General features: G+C 45.2%; 1 long non-coding RNA gene across 1 annotated transcript; it reads right to left on the bottom strand.

Annotated features, from left to right (window-relative positions):
- Positions 1 to 261: 261 nt before the first annotated feature.
- On the bottom strand, positions 262 to 3,704 carry LOC121135929. Its single transcript, XR_005873046.1, has 2 exons — positions 3,387 to 3,704; positions 262 to 1,402 (listed from the first exon to the last, which is right to left on the bottom strand). It is a non-coding gene; the product is annotated as an uncharacterized LOC121135929 (long non-coding RNA).
- Positions 3,705 to 19,050: the final 15,346 nt, after the last annotated feature.

The following is a 19,050-nucleotide window of genomic DNA, read 5'->3' as shown; positions in this document are numbered from 1 at the left end:
AAAGCCAGCACTGCCTCTTGACCTTGAACTTACCCCATCGTACTCCTCAAGGCCTATGGTGACTCGGTCATTGTCTCTTTCCTGCTTCTCTCACTTCTCCCTCCCTTGACGACCCCTGCATCTACTTACAAACATGCCTGACACCCAAGAATTAACAAGAAAACAGATTGGATCAGTAAAACAACTGAGGCATGTCCATCTTTCAGCACTGCTCCAAATTTCTCCAAAGAAAAGCCAGATTGAAAAGGAAAAATGGATGCGTTTTTTGGATAGCCAAAGACTTACTTTATTCACAGCTCCTGAAGACAGGAAACACATGGGGTTGGGTTGGCAGACCATGAGGGAACCACAAGCAGAGCCGCTGAGGAAGCAGAGACATCCTAAGGATGCAGCAGAGAAAGCAAGGGTGCTGCAGGCTGGCTTTCACCAGAGTCGACACTGACCTTGTACCCACACTGTGGGCCGGGGTAGCATTAAACCCCAGGCCAAACTCCAAGGACTGCACCCTAGAAAAGTTGAAACCCATTTCTGCAGTTGACATTACTCACTAGCTCGCTGAAGGGAAAGAGCAGGAGTCTCAACTCAGGAACAAGTAATACTAGAGACATTTTGTTTTTCGTCTCAGGTTAAAGAATCATGTCATGATATAAGTTCAAGCCTAGAAACCCTCCAGGTTCATTCACAGTGAAAACAACAACAAAAATACATAAAATACCTAGGAATAAACCTACGGAGAAATGTTCAGGACCTATGGGAAGAAAATCATAAAGTTTTACTGAGGAACATAAAAGAAGGCCTGGATAAATGAAAGGTGTAACCACAGACCTGGATGGAAACACTCAATATTGTAAAGATGTCAGATGCCCTTGAATTAAACTATAAATTCAATGTCACCCGTCACTGCCCTTCAAGACGTGTGTGTGTGTGTGTGTGTGTGTGTGTATGAAACTGTACATGCTAATGATAAAATTTACTTGAAAAAATGTATGAGAATATTCAAAAGCTGTAAAAGAGAATTATTTGTGCATGTGATGTAGCAGATATTAAAACAGATAATAAGGTGTTTAAAGGCCCACTAAGCTGATTAGCTTTAGGCTGAAAAGGCCAAGAAGCAAGCTAGAAAGAGCAGATATAACATGCAGCCTTTAATTCCGAGAAAAGAAAATGGCAGATCCCCAGCTCAGACCAAGAGTACAAACATGATGGGTTAAGAAGCTGAGCCTGTGCTACAGTGGGCCATGTCTGGGTCGTGGTCCAGCAGCAGCTAGGGTCTGGGTTGATGTCCATGGCTCCTGTTGTTGGCACTGGAAGACTGGGCGGACGCCTGGGGTCTGGACAGCCACCTGAGATCACGTTGGTGTCCAAGGGCCTTACTGACACCAGGCAACAAGCTTAAACGTACCTGAAAAGGGGAATGAGAATTGGGTAAGAAAAGAGATGAGACAGAAGACAGAATTGGAAGGACCTCAGTGAATACTGCAGACGCCACAAGTTTGTTACTTATCATCCTTATATACCCCAAGCAAAAGGGGAGGGCAAAAGACTTCTTTACCGTGATACAAGGGACAAGCAAACACAATGACCTTCCCAATTCCCAAAACATCTGGTCAGCACACCCTAAGTCAAACATCCTGTTATTGGGTCTCAAGGATTGAAAACCCAGTAGCCACCACACACCTTAGGCCAAACATCCTGCTGTTTAACCTTGAGGAGCAAGAATGCTGTGCTCGTGCATTTGAAAGCTGTGATGTTTATAAATCATGTAAAATAAAAATAAGGAAAGAAACTCAACAAGAACTTTTTAAATTCTGGGGCTGGAGAGGTGGCTCAGTGTTTGAGAGCGCTGGCTGCTCGCCCAGAGAACTGTGTGTGCAGCTTCAGCTCAACTTCATTCTACAATTAACTGTGTGACTGAGTTGTCCTTCCTCCACACAGCTCCCTTCAATGTGTTTGGTGATAAATTTCATGTTATCTTAAATAGTAACCAATCTTACGATTTCAAATATATTTTAAAAACCTTTTCATAGAAAAACCTAAAGTTCATCCTAGAACACACGCACTCACTCTACAGATACTCCTAAGTGAGTGGCTGTGAGCCTTGGAAGAAAGGGGATCTACCTGTCTTGAAGACCAAAGACTCTCAGTAGACGGGTCCTTTAGGGCTAGGTGCTCTGTAAAGGGTCAGAAATGCTGCTGAGAAAACCCCTCACTGTCACAAACGTGCATGAGGTGTTACAAATGTGCCGAGACCACCAACCCACCTACCCCTTGCACAGAAGTTAGGCCGCATCGCACTAGCTTTGAGTTACATTGGCTGTCCTCTCAGACCCTCTGTCTGAACTTCAGTGCATTAGGCAGGGAATAGTTCCCTTCTCTGGAGCACCGTAGTCAGCCTACGAGAGTCACCCAGGCCCAGAGACTAAACCCCACTTCAGCAAGTGCAGCCTACAGATGATGGTTGACAGATCAAAGGATCCAAAAGACATTGGTCCCAATGCAAGAGATGACTACAGCACAATTCATGTCTCAGATGTCCCTCCTACAGCCACGGCCCCACCCGCAGTCACGGCACTGCCCACAGCCACGGATCCTCCTGTGGCCACAGCCACAGCCCCTCAGACAGCAATGGTTCTGCCCATGGCCCTAGTACCCACCCCACCACGGCCTCAGTCTCTTCTACAACCAGGGCCACTCCCAATGCTGCAGTCGCAGCCCCTCCCATAGCCACAGCCCCTCCCATAGCCACAGCCCCTCCCATAGCCACAAACCCTCCCACAGCCATGGCCCCATCCATGGCCCTACCCCAACCCCTCCCAAGGTCATAGCCATGACTCCTCCCACAGCCATGACTAGACTTTGGTTTACCTCCCTACTTTACTCTTTCCTTTTTCTTATTCTGCTTACTTTCTTCCCTGACAAAATTTATTTCCTAACTTTGTGGATCAATTACACACTCCCCAAATACTTGTCTTGGGCTCTGCTCCAAGGAACCTGAACAAGAATAGTCAGTATCGGAGTTTAGCCAGCAAATGGACAAGCAATATGGGACTCTGAAGAAGCCACGTGGCTAGAATTTAGGATTTGTGGTAGCGCCATGCAACAGCGTAGCAATTGCTGAAACTTCCACGGGGGCTACCCCTGGGTCCTGGAGTTACAGGTGACAGGGATACACTGCCTTTTGCAGGAGCTTTGGTCCTTGAGAGGCCTAACAGAAATGGTTTTTATAAACAGTGGGATCGGACAACCACCGACAAATTCCATCAGTGGCCTAAAATACGGAAAACTGAGCTCAGAGCAACCAGTCACCGTGAGCTATGAGGCAAGAGTGTCCAAGAGCCTGTGGTGGTTAATCTGCTGACTTCAAGGGAAGGGGAATGGAAGCTTACTAAGGCAGACCCCTGGATGTGTTTCCAGAGACACTTAGATCATCCGATTCCGACCTAATGAAAGACTTAGTTCGTTGACTATTTTAAATTCCGAATAGGCCCTTGAGGAGGTAGCTCTGCAGAAGGTGGGGCCCTCTAGAGGAAGTGGTTCTCTGAGGACTTTTACTCTGAGGATCTTCATCTTGGCCTCCTCCTGTGTCTGCTCCACTTGACTTCCTGTCCACCAGGAGATGAACAACTTCCTCCTCTGTGAGGAGCCGCCCTCGCTATCGCTATTGCCGTTAGAAGATGGCGCTGACATCTGCTGTCAGTTGGAGTTAACCGTTAGAAGATGGCGCTGACATCTGCTGTCAGTTGGAGTTAACCGTTTAAGCTGTGCCTCTCCCGTGGCGTCATCTGGGGTGATGTGCAAACCACCAATCCCGGCTCTACACGTCTCACTCGGAGCTCCTAGGCTTATATAAGGGGCTGGGTTTCTTAGCTTGGGGTCTCCCTCTAAGAAGCTGATCATCTATCTCTCAAGATGCATTAAAGCTTTACTGCAGAAGGATCCGAGTGTTCTGCGTCGTTCTTGCTGGCGAGACGGTAGCGCGGGACATCTGGTGCCGAAACCCGGGAACTCTTCAACATCGCCGGCGCCGCGGGAGACCCCTCGGAAGACGGGGCGGATTCAGAACTGCAGGGACGTAAGTTCAGAGAGGTATGCTTTATCCTGAATACCCCTTTCTCGACTTTGGCCTCAGTTTGTCATCACCGTGGGACGGGTCAGTGGAGGCTTTGGTGCTAGTCCTGTTTGTCCTTCTCCTTCATCGTGGCTGGTGCTGACAGAACGGTGCTGTCAGTCTGGTGCTGTCAGTCTGGTGCTGTCAGTCTGGTGCTGTCAGTCTGGTGCTGTCAGTCTGGTGCTGTCAGTCTGGTAACGGAGTTGAGCGCCGTTTTTTAGATAAGCCGCTAGCGCGATGGGGTTGTCACAGTCAGTGGTTACTGCCCTACAGACTGTGCTAAAACAAAGAGATCTTAAAATTGCACCACGAACACTTCAAAATTTTGTGAAGGAGGTAGATAGAGTGGCACCATGGTATGCTTGTTCCGGGTCCCTCACTGTGGCCTCATGGAACAAGCTAGGTAAAGAACTAGACAGGAAGCATGCAGAAGGAGATCTCCACTTAGGTACCAAAGCCATTTGGAAGCTAGTTAAAAACTGCTTGGAGGATGAGGCCTGTCACCCTGCTATAATAGAAAGTCAGGGAACCTTAGAGGAAGTTCAGGATAGCATGTCAGAAACTGAACGGAGTGAGAGAATGGGAGCTCGCAAAAGGAAAGACATGTCTAAGAAAAAAGGCCCTCCCCAAGAAGTTAAGAAAGGGGGAGAGAAAGAAGGGAGTGATCATTCACCCCCTAACAAATCTAAGAAAAAGAAAAAGCCAGAATCTAGTCTATACCCTACAGTAGAGCTAGAAGCCTTGGAGCTAGATAATTCTGATTCTGACACTCTGTATTCTAGCAAAGAAGGTGGTCTAGAGGAGGAGGTGGCACGGTATGAGGAAGAAAGATATCACCCTGATAGACACCGGCCACTGAAAACAAAAATGAATGTGAGGCCACCGCCTATAAATCCGGCGGGCTCACGCCCCTCAGCGCCTCCGCAGTATGAGCTTCGGCTGAATACTGGTACTGACTCCTTTTTACCTTTAGAGGAATGGAGAAAAATACAAATGGCTTTTCCAGTATTCGAGAATGTGGAAGGCGGAAGAGTACATACCCCTGTAGATTACAATCAAATCAAAGAATTGGCCGAATCCGTTCGTAATTATGGGGTCAATGCTAACTTTACCACAATACAGGTAGAAAGGCTTGCTAATTTTGCCATGACTCCCACTGACTGGCAGACGACAGTGAAAGCAGTGCTTCCCAACATGGGACAATACATGGAATGGAAGGCTCTCTGGTATGATGCAGCCCAGGCACAAGCTAGAGTTAATGCCACGGCTGAAGATGAGAATCAGAGGCAGTGGACATTTGAAATGCTGACAGGTCAGGGTCAACATGCCCTTAATCAAACCAACTACATCTGGGGTGTCTATGGTCAGGTGTCGGCCGCCGCTATTAAAGCATGGAAGGCCCTCACAAAAAGGGGAGAGTCCAGTGGACACCTTACAAAGATTGTCCAAGGACCCCAAGAGCCATTTTCAGACTTTGTGGCCAGAATGACAGAGGCCGCCAGTCGCATCTTTGGTGATTCAGAACAAGCTATGCCCCTGATTGAGCAACTTGTCTATGAACAAGCAACCCAGGAATGTCGAGCGGCTATCGCCCTCGCAAAAGCAAAGGTTTACAAGATTGGCTCAGAGTGTGCAGGGAGCTGGGGGACCCCTAACCAATGCAGGACTAGCTGCCGCCATTTTACAAACGCACAGGTATAGAGATTTATCTAGTCGAAAAGCTTGTTTTAATTGTGGGAAAATGGGGCACCTTAAGAAAGATTGTCAAGCCCCTGAAAGAACAAGAGAATCGAAGCTTTGCCATCGTTGTGGTAAAGGTTATCATAGGGCTAGCGAATGCAGGTCAGTCCGGGATGTAAAAGGGAGGCTTCTGCCCCCTATTGAAGAACCCAAGGTACCCCAATCAAAAACGGGTCACGGGGCCCATGGTCCCAGGGCCCTCAGAAATATGGGAACCAATTTCAGAAAAGCAATCAAGAGGAAGTAGAGGCTTCCGAGGAACCCCCGGAATGGACTTGCGTGCCGCCTCCAACTTCTTACTCATGCCCCAAATGAATGTTCAACCGGTCCCAGTCCATTCCCCTGGACCTTTGCCCCCTGCCACCATTGGGCTTATTCTGGGCCGTGGCTCCTTAACTTTACAGGGACTCATTATATATCCTGGAATTGTTGACCCGTATCATAAAGAGGAGATTCAAGTTCTCTGTTCTAGCCCTCGGGGTGTATTTTCTATAAAGCAGGGAGATAGAATTGCACAACTGGTGTTGCTGCCCTCCCTCGGGGATGGAGAAACCTACACTTTACAAAAAAGGGCTATGGGATCTTCTGGAAGTGATTCAGCCTATCTGGCTATACCCCTAAATGAGAGACCTACAATAAAATTGTTAATTAATGGAAAAGAATTTGAAGGGATAATGGATACGGGATCAGACAAAAGCATTATTTCACTCCATTGGTGGCCGAAGTCTTGGCCCACTGTTGTTTCATCTCATTCTCTACAAGGTCTTGGATACCAGTCCTCTCCTGCCATCAGTGCCTCAGCCTTAACCTGGCGGAATGCTGAGGGCAAACAGGGATGTTTTACCCCTATGTGTTGCCACTCCCTGTAAATTTATGGGGACGGGATGTGTTACAAGCCATGGGCATGACCCTAACTAATGAATACTCCCCCAGGCATCAGCCATTATGGCAAAGATGGGGTATACAAACGGTAGAGGCTTGGGTAGGCAAGAACAAGGCAGAATAAAACCCATTACGCAACACGGAAATCGGGGTAGAAAAGGACTGGGTTTTATTTAGGGGCCGTTGAGGCTTCACGACCCATACCATGGAAAACAGAGGAGCCGTTATGGGTCTCTCAATGGCCTCTATCCTCTGAAAAATTAGAGGCTGTCACAAGATTAGTGCAAGAACAGGAACGGCTGGGGCATCTAGAGCCTTCTACCTCCCCATGGAATACACCAATTTTTGTTATTAAGAAGAAATCTGGGAAGTGGAGATTACTCCACGACCTGCGGGCCATTAACAATCAGATGCATCTTTTTGGCCCTGTTCAAAGAGGCCTTCCTTTGCTTTCTGCACTCCCTCAAGATTGGAAGCTTATTATTATAGATATTAAGGATTGTTTCTTCTCTATTCCACTTTACCCACGGGATAGACCAAGGTTTGCCTTCACTATCCCTTCTCTTAATCATATGGAACCAGACAAGAGATTTCAGTGGAAGGTACTGCCGCAAGGCATGGCCAATAGCCCAACAATATGTCAGCTGTATGTGCAGGAGGCTTTGGAGCCAATTAGGAAGCAATTTACATCTTTAATCATGATCCATTATATGGACGATATTCTTATTTGTCACAAAGAGTTAGATGTTTTACAAAAGGCTTTCCCATGCTGGTGGCTGAATTAAAACAGTGGGGATTAGAGATTGCCTCAGAAAAGGTTCAAATTGCAGATACAGGCCTCTTTTTGGGCTCAATGATTACTCCCAAAAATATAGTTCCTCAGAAAATAGAAATTCGCAAAGACCACTTACAAACATTAAATGATTTTCAGAAACTTCTGGGAGATATAAATTGGTTGAGGCCCTTTTTAAAAATTCCATCTGCTGATCTAAAACCCCTCTTCGATCTCCTGGAGGGTGAGCCTCATATCTCCTCACCCAGAAAATTTACCCCTGCCGCCCACCGAGCCTTACAGATGGTGGAAGAGGCCTTACAGGAAGCACAATTACAACGTATTGAGGAGTCACTACCTTTTAATCTGTGTGTTTTTAAGACAGCTCAATTGCCAACTGCAGTCCTGTGGCAACATGGACCATTACTTTGGATTCATCCAAATGCTTCCCCTGCTAAGATTATTGACTGGTACCCTGATGCTGTTGCACAGCTCGCGCTTCGCGGAATAAAAGCAGCTGTTACACATTTTGGCAGGGATCCTGATTCCTTGATTGTGCCTTATACTGCTGCACAAGTTCAGACCTTGGCAGCCACATCTAGTGATTGGGCAGTTTTAGTTACTTCCTTTTCAGGACAAATTGATAATCATTTTCCAAAGCATCCAATTTTACAGTTTGCCCTAAACCAGGCTATAGTGTTTCCACAAGTGACAGCTAAAGACCCACTCCCAGATGGGACTGTGGTGTACACTGATGGATCAAAAACTGGTATGGGAGCTTATGTGGTCAAGGATAGGGTTATATCTAAACAATATAATGAAACTTCACCTCAAGTTGTAGAATGTCTGATAGTACTGGAGGTTCTTGAGGCTTTTCCAGGACCCCTCAATATTGTATCAGATTCCTCTTATGTGGTTAATGCAGTTAATCTCCTTGAGATAGCTGGAATAATAAGATCCTCCAGCAGAGTTGCTAACATCTTTCAAAAGATACAAGCTGCCTTGTTAAATAGGAGATTTCCTGTTTTCATTACCCATGTCCGAGCACATTCTGGACTCCCAGGTCCCATGTCCTTAGGGAATGACTTAGCGGACAAGGCTACAAAGCTGGTGGCCGCTGCCTTGTCTACCCATGCACAAGCAGCAAAAGAATTCCATAAGCGCTTTCATGTGACGGCTGAGACCTTGCGCCGTCGTTTTGCTCTATCCAGGAAAGAGGCTAGGGAAATTGTTACTCAATGCCAGAATTGCTGCGAATTCTTACCTACTCCCCACATGGGAATAAACCCACGTGGCATTAGACCATTGCAGATGTGGCAGATGGATGTTACTCATATTCCCTCTTTTGGAAGGCTTCAATATGTTCATGTTTCTGTTGACACCTGTTCTGGCGTAATGTTCGCCACACCCCTAACAGGGGAAAAGGCCTCATATGTGATTCAACATTGCCTTGAGGCCTGGAGTGCTTGGGGAAAACCCAGAATTTTAAAAACAGACAATGGACCAGCATATACCTCTCAAAAATTCCGACAGTTTTGTCGGCAAATGGATGTTACCCATCTAACTGGCCTACCTTATAACCCTCAAGGACAGGGCATTGTGGAACGTGCCCATCGTACACTCAAATCATATCTGATTAAACAAAAGGGGAGTATTGAGGATGTTCTACCCTCGGTACCAAGAGTTGCTGTATCCATGGCACTTTTTACCCTTAATTTCTTGATGCCCAAGGCCACACTGCGGCCGATCGCCACAGTTTAGAGCCTGATAGGCCAAAAGAATTTGTAAAATGGAAAGATGTGCTAACTAATGAATGGAAAGGCCCGGATCCTATTCTTATAAGATCCAGGGGAGCTGTGTGTGTTTTTCCACAGGAGGAAGAAAACCCCCTGTGGATCCCTGAAAGACTCACTCGAAGAGCTCCTTCACAACTCCAGAATAAGAAGGATGGAGGCCAAGTGGGTGATGAAGACTCTCCTACTCGGGATGATGGTTCCTAGTATGATGGGAGAGTTACGGTGGGCCATCATGTCTACCTTCCCCCTACCGATGCCAGTGATGCAGAATGCCCAGGTGTTCCCTAGATTTTTCACAACTAATAGAGAGTTGGGGCTTGCCTTTTTGCCTTTAGATCCTCAGATACAGAGTTTTCAGGATGAGAGAACCTTGTCATTGGTAGGAAGCTTGTGCTTTACTGTGATTTCTTCATTAAAGGATAATTTTATTCATATGGATCCAGAAAGATCTAATGCTAATCCTTTTGAATTAATGGAAGCTGTACTGATCTTTCTCCTATGATAGTGAGGAGGGACAGATTACTTTTGATTGGAAAGGGGCATTAGGCAACAGTCTGAGTGAGGGACAGAGCTATGGATCATCTGATTGGTCCTCCTCCAATGTTAAGTATACCCCTTTTAAGAGAACTAATTATTCAGCTGCCCTTTATTTGGGTTGTGAGTAATGATACCTTAGGTAAGAATCAGAAAGAAATAAATTGCTCTGCTTAGAATTGTTTTTATGCATTATGCTGGGATGCTATTAAGCACCCTTTTGCTTTGGTAATGCGCATGCCTCGATTTGTTCCAGTTCCTGTTGAGACGCCAAGTAATTTGAGTTTGTTTAGGGAAAAGCGAGATTTTTGGGATCTCTGCTATTATTGTGGGCCTGATAGCCACCGCCGCGGTTACTGCTTCGGTTACCGCCTCGGCCCTTGCACTTTCTGCCACTGTGCAGACAACTCAAACCATTAATGAACTATAGGCCACTGTGACCATGGTCCTAGATAAACAGGCCACTGCCAATTCTCAGATACAAGGAGGCCTGATGTTGGTAAACCAACAGATTAATTTGGTTCAGGAACAATTGGATATATTGTGGCAGATGGCCCAATTGGGATGTGAACAAAAGTTGCCTGGCCTTTGTGTCACTTCAGTACAATATGAGAATTTTACAAGAGCAGCTAACCTGTCACAAGCTCTGTCTCAACATTTATTACAGAATTGGACTTTTGAGTTTGAGCAGACACTCCGTGAGTTGAGAATGGCGATCCTGCAAGTGAATTCGACGCATCTGGATCTTTCTCTGATGGAAGGCCTCTCCTCCTGGATTTCATCTGCATTTTCTTATTTTAAGGAATGGGTGGGGGTAGGATCATTTAGCCTAGTTCTCTGCTGTGGAATAGTGTTGATGCTTTGGATGGTGTGTAAGCTCAGAGCCCAAACAAAAGAGACAAAGTGGTGGTGGCACAAGCACTTGCTGCCTTAGAACACGGAGCCTCCCCTGACATTTGGTTAACCATGTTAAAGCAATAGGTCGCTGGCCTCCCGGCTCTTGCACCCCACGAGGCTAGTCTCATTGCACGGGATAGAGTGGGTAGGCTTCAGCAGCCCAAGGAGTTGCAAGGCTAAGCACTGCACAGGAGAGGTCTGCGGTATAACGACTTTCTCCTGGGAGATAAGTCATCTTGCATAAAGGTTCTATGTCATGATCTCCTTCCCCCAGAAAAACGACATCGGACTGGTCAGGGCTCTCTCTGGGGATAAGACCCTGGAGAGGAGCTTTGTACATGTTCCGAATTTGCACATGGGGATTTGACCTCTATCTCCACTCCAAAGTTGTGGGTGTCCTATTGCTTCAAAAATAAATGAATAGGGGAGATGTGAGGAGCCGCCCTCGCTATCGCTATTGCCGTTAGAAGATGGCGCTGACATCTGCTGTCAGTTGGAGTTAACCGTTAGAAGATGGCGCTGACATCTGCTGTCAGTTGGAGTTAACCGTTTAAGCTGTGCCTCTCCCGTGGCGTCATCTGGGGTGATGTGCAAACCACCAATCCCGGCTCTACACGTCTCACTCGGAGCTCCTAGGCTTATATAAGGGGCTGGGTTTCTTAGCTTGGGGTCTCCCTCTAAGAAGCTGATCATCTATCTCTCAAGATGCATTAAAGCTTTACTGCAGAAGGATCCGAGTGTTCTGCGTCGTTCTTGCTGGCGAGACGGTAGCGCGGGACACTCCTCCGCATGCCCCACTGCCATGATACTGGGCTTCACCGTGGGCTCTGAAACCATGAGCCAAAAGTAATAACACTTCCCTCCGTGTGGTTCTGTGACATAGTCTGTCACCACAGTGAGAGAGATAGCAAAGTTCCTTACACTCTTGTGGAGACTTCTGCAATCAAGAGCAGAAGGATTGGTCTGTCAGTCTGAGTTTAGGACCAAATCTCATCATGAGACAACTGTGCTTGGACTGTGACAGGATGGGAGTTTTTTTACATGAAAGCCTCTCCAGACCCTGTGAGAAGGCAGAGGCAGGGCCATGGGAGGCTGCCAGGTGACTCCTGAGGATGCTGGGTTAAAGGTATAGACAGAATCCTGTTTACAAGAGCATTGGCTGACACAGGACTTAAAACCCCAGGAAAGGTTCCAGGGATGGAATCTAATCACAATCTAGTGTCCCTTAGGGGCTTGGGAGATGTGACAGCTCACTGAAAGAGTGGAGTTGCTAGCTAGGATGGCCTCTTCATTACTTCTCTGTTGCTGTCATACAACACGGACCAAAACCAACCTGGGAAGCAAAGATTGTTCTCACTTCTCAGCTTACAGCCTGTGATGAAGGGAAGTCAGGACAGGAACTCAAGGCAGGAACCTGGAGGCAGGGCCTGAAGCACAGGCCACGGAATGCTGCCATACTCAGCCTGCTTCCTCATACCGTTCAGGGCCACAGGCCCAGAGGGTGGCCCCGCCCACAGTGAGCTGGGCCTTCCCACATCAATCATCAATCAAGAAAATGTCCTATAGGCTTGCCCACAGGTCAATCTGGTAAGAGCATTTTCTCATCTGAGGCTCTCTCTACTCATGACTCTAGCTTTTGTCAAGTTGGCAAAACACTAACCATAGCAGATAGTATATTTATCAGCACCAACTATCAGTGTGTAGCTTTGGATCTGGTCTGATAAATGCGTCCTTCTCCATGCCGTGTCATTTTCTTAACACTCCTATAACAGACTCCCATGAATGTACTGGTTTAGTACATCAGAGATTTGTCCTTTATGGTCCTGGAAGCTGAGAGTCTGACACAAAGGCTTGGGCAGACCACGCTCCTTATAGACAGTCTTGCATCTTCTACCTTCTAATGACAACTAAAAACACTTCAACTTTTTTGGTGACGAGATAATTCAGTCTCTATCCCCATTTTCACAAGGCCTTCCCCACAATGGGTCTCCACTTCCATTCTAAGGACACAGTAGGGCCCACCCTAATCCATGATGGCTTTGACATAATCGTGTCTTCAAAGGTTCTCATTCCAAGTAACATCATTGTCTTGGTCAGTGTTCTATTGCTGTGAAGAGACATCATGATCATAGCAACTCTTATAAAAGGAAGCTTTTAATTGGGGCTGACTTACAGTTTCAGAGGTTTAATCCATTCTGATCATGGTGGAGAGCATGATGGCACACAGGTAGACATGGTGCTGGAGAAGTAGAGAGTTCTACATTAGGATCATCAGACATCAGGAAGAGAGAGCAACACTGCACTTAGCTTGGGCTTTTGAAACCTCAAAGCCCTCACCAATGGCATACTTTCTCCAACAAGACCATACCTACTCCAGCAAGGCCACACTTTCTCATCCTTCTCACATAGTACCTCTCCTTGATGACTAAAAGTTCAAATATGTGAGCCTAATACTCAAACTACCATATATTTGGATGTCATATTTGTACGTCCAAGTACACATATATTTAGTGGGGCAGCATCAACCAACTACACATTCTAACCATACATGGGAGGTCAAAGACTTTGCAGTTGTATCCAGTGGATAATAGTAAATTTAGTCCCAACTGATATCAACTATTTGAATACTTCTCAAAGCACCAACATCACTGGATTAGAAGATGCATATGCCCACACATGGGAGTCTGCTCCCATCCTTTCAGAAGCTATGTGGACAGTCAACAGTCCTGAGAGACCCAAGGCAGGCAAGGACTCTGCAGCAAGGCCCGGTTACACTGCCAATTCTGTGGTGTAGCCCTGTGACTCAACAGGCCCCATGGCTGTGGCCGAGAAAAAAAGGTTTGATTTAATAAAACCAGCAAAGCAGATGAAGGAAAATAATAGATTAGGGCATAAATTGAAGAAATAATAATAGGAGGAAAAAAAAGAGAAAAAACCCAAGACACAATAGTTGGTTCTTTGAAAAGATCATCATAACCAATAAACATTTTGGTGAAATAATCAAAGAAAAGAAGAGAAAAGACAAATCCCCAATAGTTATGATGGAAGCAGAGGCAAAACTACAGGTCTTACAGAAATTAAAATGTTGGATAGGTAACATTAGTGAGAGGGAATAACCTTAATATACAGTGTATACTTGTATAAAATTTTAAAATAAAGTATGATTGCACTATTAAACTTGATGACCAAGATACGATTGAAAAAAATGTCTTAAAAGATACAAACTACTAGTCCTTATTTGATAAATAGATACCTTTCCACATAATCACTAAAGAAATTCAATTTATAGCTTCAGACATAACTTTAGCCCAGATGGTTTCTCTGGTAGATTCTGCCGAGAGCATAAGGAAAAAAATCCAGTACACCTGCAGAGAAGAGAAGTCACTTTGAAGATAAACTTGAACTGATATAAAACCATACATAGAGCTAGGATGGGGGTGCAGCTCACCTGGTGTGCACCCAGTATCACAAAATCAGAGTAGATAAAGATACAAGAGGTTCTCAAGATATACAATAAGCAAATACTCAAGCATAGTCTGCTAGAGTCTTGGGATCTCTAGGGGAAAGCTGAAATTAGCCATCAGAAAAGTAATGGACACTCCGAACTAGTAGAATAAAAGCTGCACCCAGGGCAGAATAAAAGCTACACCCAGGGCAGAAGCAGCAATAGCAGGAGAGTCAGAGAGACGCCTCCCCTTGTCTCTGAGTGCTCAGCACTGGCAACCAACACATCAGAAACAAGATATTAAAATAAAAACTGCTGCTGCCATGGTGGCTCAGGGGCCTGAGACCTTCTGTGAAGTGCACTCTTGAAACACTCATGCCAAGGGTTACCAGAATCACTGACCGAAGCTTAACAAATAGAACATTGACAGACTACCACAAGGAAACTTCAGATTAGATCTGCCCACAGGGGAGACACCAAGCAAGACACCATTTGGGCCTGTCAATACCCTGTTGTGGAAGAGGAGGGGATCAGGACACTCCACTGATGGGAGAGGTACTTCTGTGTATATGTTTGTCTTATTGGTTGATAAATAAAGCACTGTTGGCCAATAGGGAAACAAAATAGGTGGGACTAGGAGTTGAGGAAGATTCTGGGAAATGTAGTCAAGGGTGGAAAGTTGCCATGTGATCCCAGGAAGAGAGGACAAGTCAGGATGGTGTCCTTGGAAAGATAAGTCCTTATAGAAATATATATTGGTAGTCATGGGTTAATACTTAAGACAGAACTAGCCAATGAGAAGCCCTGGACTTTGGCCAACAGCATTGTAACTAATAGAGTCTCTGTGTGTTATTTGGGGTTGACACTGCTCAGGGACCAGGCTGGCGGGAAGAATGCCATAACACTCCACCCCTCCCTAATGGACTATATGTAGGTAATGATTATAAGAGTGAGAAAGGTGTTTTCTTCAAGGGGTGACCACTCATAGCTACAGTGTCAAGGCCACTTCCTCACCAGTGCTGTAAGGACAGCAAAAGGAACAAAGGCATCACACACACACACACACACATATAAGTATATATATATATCATCATCATCATCATAAATTAAGGTCATTTTTTAACAACTCCAATAGTTATTTAAAAAGTTATTAGACTAACATATTGCTTTAACATTAAATTGGGCTCAAGAATAACATACAAAAATCATAAATGAAAAATTGAAAAACACAGTTCTGAGTGTGGTGGCCCAAGGCCTACAACCCCATGTCTAATGGCAGAGGGTCAGAGTTCAAGGTCATCCTCAGCAATATAGTGATCCCAAGTTCAGCCCAGACTACAGAACACCTTGTGTCAAAATGCTGCCCCCACCAAAAACAAAGATTTTTATGAAGAACACTTATAATAACTTCAAAAAACACAAAACAGTTACAGATGGATCTAATATCCTTGATGAAAATTTTGTGTACTGAAACTCATAAAACACTGTAAAAAGGAAAAAAAATCAAGTCCAAATGAATGTGGAGAAATATCATTCCTCCACTGGGTAACTCAGTGACCTTTTGAGGGAAGTCTGTCACTCAGCTCTCCACAGGCCGGTGGGCATTGTCCAAACAGTAGAGGCCCTAAGAGAAAGCAAGCCAACCTCCCCTGGAGAAAGGCAGCTCTCTGAAGCATTGGCTCGTCCAGCAATGACTTTTCTGGGCCCTGAGCCTACCTGATTTATCACACTACAAGTGTGAACGTGCCAGTCTGTATGATCACATAAGCCAAGGCAGCACACACACACACACACACACACACACACACACACACTCCTGCACACAGGCATGCACGGGCACACACACATGAATGCATGTTGGTTTAAAGTGAGTACACAGACACTGTTTCTCCTTCTTCTAAGTTAAAAAGTGCTTTTAGTTCTTACACCGAAATCTATGGTCCATTTCAACTTGCTGGCGTGTGGTGCAAAATAAGGGCAACATTCCTTTTCTCCTGAACTAAAATTCCAGCTTTCTTTGTGAAAATAGTATTGTGTTCCTACTCTGCTACCATGACACGTGTCAAAACTCAGTTGATTATGTAGATATGCATCTATTTTTAAACCTTTAGTTTTGTGCCATTGATCTATACTACTATCATGACATCTTGGTTATGGCATATATTTTATGAGTCTGAAATTAATATTAGTGCTCTAGATTTATGTTTTGTTTATTCTAAATCCTTTGGAGAATGAATTAATCAGGCTTATCCAGAGGAGCAGAATGGATAGATGTGTGTATGCATACATGTGTGCTCAAGCACTCACATACGTGTGTGTGTGTGTGTGTGTGTGTGTGTGTGTGTGTAACCATGTGGTGGGGAGACATTAGGAAAAAGTATCTAACATTCTTGGTAGAGTAATAATAAAAAATATATTGAGAGCTAGCAAGATGGCTCAGGGGTAAAGATACTTGCCACCAAGCCTGATGGCCTGAGTTCAATTTCCCAGGACCCACATGGTGAAAATAAGGGATAGGCTTCCACAAGTTGTTCTGCGACCTCCACACATGACATGCCCCTCCCCCAAATAAATAAGTAAATACAAGTTTTAAAAACATGTTGAGAGAAGTGTTAGTGGTATATGCCAGTGTCTGAGTACTTGTCTAACATGGGTGGAGCCCTGGATTTGATTTCCAATACCAGAAAAGCAATATATTGAAGAATAGTAAAGATGTGAACTTGCTTACAACACAGTAAGACCAAGAATCTCACCTGAAACTTTTGACAAAAGGGTCTGGGGAGATGACCCAGTGAGTTAATCACACCAGCACCCAAGAGGGTGAGTGTGGTGGCCCATCTGTCATTCCATAGTCGCCAGAGGAAGTTGTATGTATCACTAGCTATATCTGTGAATTCTGGGTTCAACTGAGAGACCTGCATCACTGACTAATATGGAGAACAACTGAGGAAGATTCCCATCGTCAGCCCCAGGCCTTTACACACATGCACATATGTGTATACATGCACCTGCACATGCATGGGAACATACATACATAAGCAAACACCAAAAAATAAACAAAAATCTAAACAGGTCTTACACTAAGAATGAAGAGCAAGAAGACACTTAAAATGGTGTTTGAAATAATTAGTTATCCAAATATGCTAATTAAAACCACCATATGCTAGAAAGGGAAATATTTAAAATATTGGTGATCCAAGGGGCACATTGAAGCTTCTGGGAAAACTCCAAGCCAATCTTCACTAAAGCTGAGTAAGTTACCTCGTGACCCAAGGGTATTTACTCCACAGAAATTAAAACATGTATCCACACAAAGTCCTACACCCAAAGACTAGATGCATTATCCATATTAAGCCACATTAGAGATGATCTAGTCTGTCAGCCTCTGTGTGGATGTCCTACACTACTTCTTGGCCATAAAAAAGAATGAACTGGTGTCCAACAAAAATAACCCCAAAAGCATTATGGTAACTAGCAGACTCAGTTTTAATGTTGATGTGGTGTTCAAGGAAATGCCGAACTTCATAAGAGTAGAAATCAGATTGGTGACATCCCCAGATGCAGAGGTGCTGAGGGGACACTGACAGAAAAGAGATGAAGAAATATTTATACTGCAGGAAACACTCCATCTCTTGGCTTGTGGCTGTAAACATCATCAAAACTCACTGAGCCAGGGCTGCTTGGGAGCACCACTTGGTGACAGAGAGCTTTTCCAGTCCGTGACAGGCCATGAAGTCTGTCCCCAACACTTAAAAAAAGGGAACAGTTCAATGGCCTAGGACTGGGAACCAGCCAGGACTGCACACTGTGATGTGAGCACATACAACACATACCGAGAGTACCGGGACCTGACCACTGCGGGCACTGCCACACAGTGCTACCGAGACATGGGTGCCCAACACTGTGCCCATGCACACTCCATCCAGGCCATGAAGGTGGAAGAGACTGCAGCCGGCAAGTGCCAACGGCCCTCTGTCAAGCAGTTCCACGACTCCAAGATCAAGTTCCCATTGCCCCACCGTGTGTTGCCACACCAGCACAAACCACGCTTCACCACTAAGAACCTTCTTCTAGACCCAGAGACCCATTGAATAAAACTCAAGAGTCCTGCCTAGCCAAAAACCAAAACAAACTGTGAAAGTCTATGCATGCACATGCAAAAGGAAGGCAGCCACTAGAGGACTCACGGCATGACACACGGCTCCTGTGTAAGTAGCCTGCTCCAGTGAGGACATAACCCCTCTTAATGACTTCATCGCTCACTCCCAGCCTCACCATGGTGCCAAACAATGTGCTTGTTATGCTAAACCAAGTCCCCCCTCCCCACTGTAGAGCACACCCACTGGCTGTATGGTGGACTTGGTGCTTGTTGCCCCTGATAGCTTGGGGCCTCACACACTCCTTCAGCCTAACCAGACCCCACACAACCCTAGGGTGCATGCCTCGGATGTATTCCTAGTCCCCACACTCCTTTCTAGAATCCTAATGGTAGACAACCTGTGTATCACACTGGCTTACTTCCGTTCCCAGCCCCATTTACGTCTGGCATGTTTTTGCTTAATGTAATGATCTCCAATTGCTTCCGTTTTCCAATAAATGACGTCTCATCCTTTACAGCTGAATAAAATCCCAGGCATACATAGGCTACATTTTCTTTACCATTTAACTTCCAACAGACATTTAGGCTGCCATGAATATATATCTATTATATTTTAATTTTTAAATAAGGCACACTATGAGACTAATTACAAATAAAATGGAACACTTATAGCAAGACGCTACAATGGAAGTTATCTATAATTTATGAATTGTTCATTTCTGGGACTTTCAGACCAGAGCTGACCATGGGTACCCAAAACCACAGTAAGTAAAATCA

The sequence above is a fragment of the Mesocricetus auratus genome, unplaced genomic scaffold (genome assembly GCF_017639785.1).
Source record: "Mesocricetus auratus isolate SY011 unplaced genomic scaffold, BCM_Maur_2.0 Super-Scaffold_100045, whole genome shotgun sequence".
In the NCBI taxonomy this organism is placed as follows: Eukaryota; Metazoa; Chordata; class Mammalia; order Rodentia; family Cricetidae; genus Mesocricetus; species Mesocricetus auratus.
Note: the sequence above shows the minus strand (reverse complement) of the source record. Positions and strands in the feature narration are given on the sequence as shown.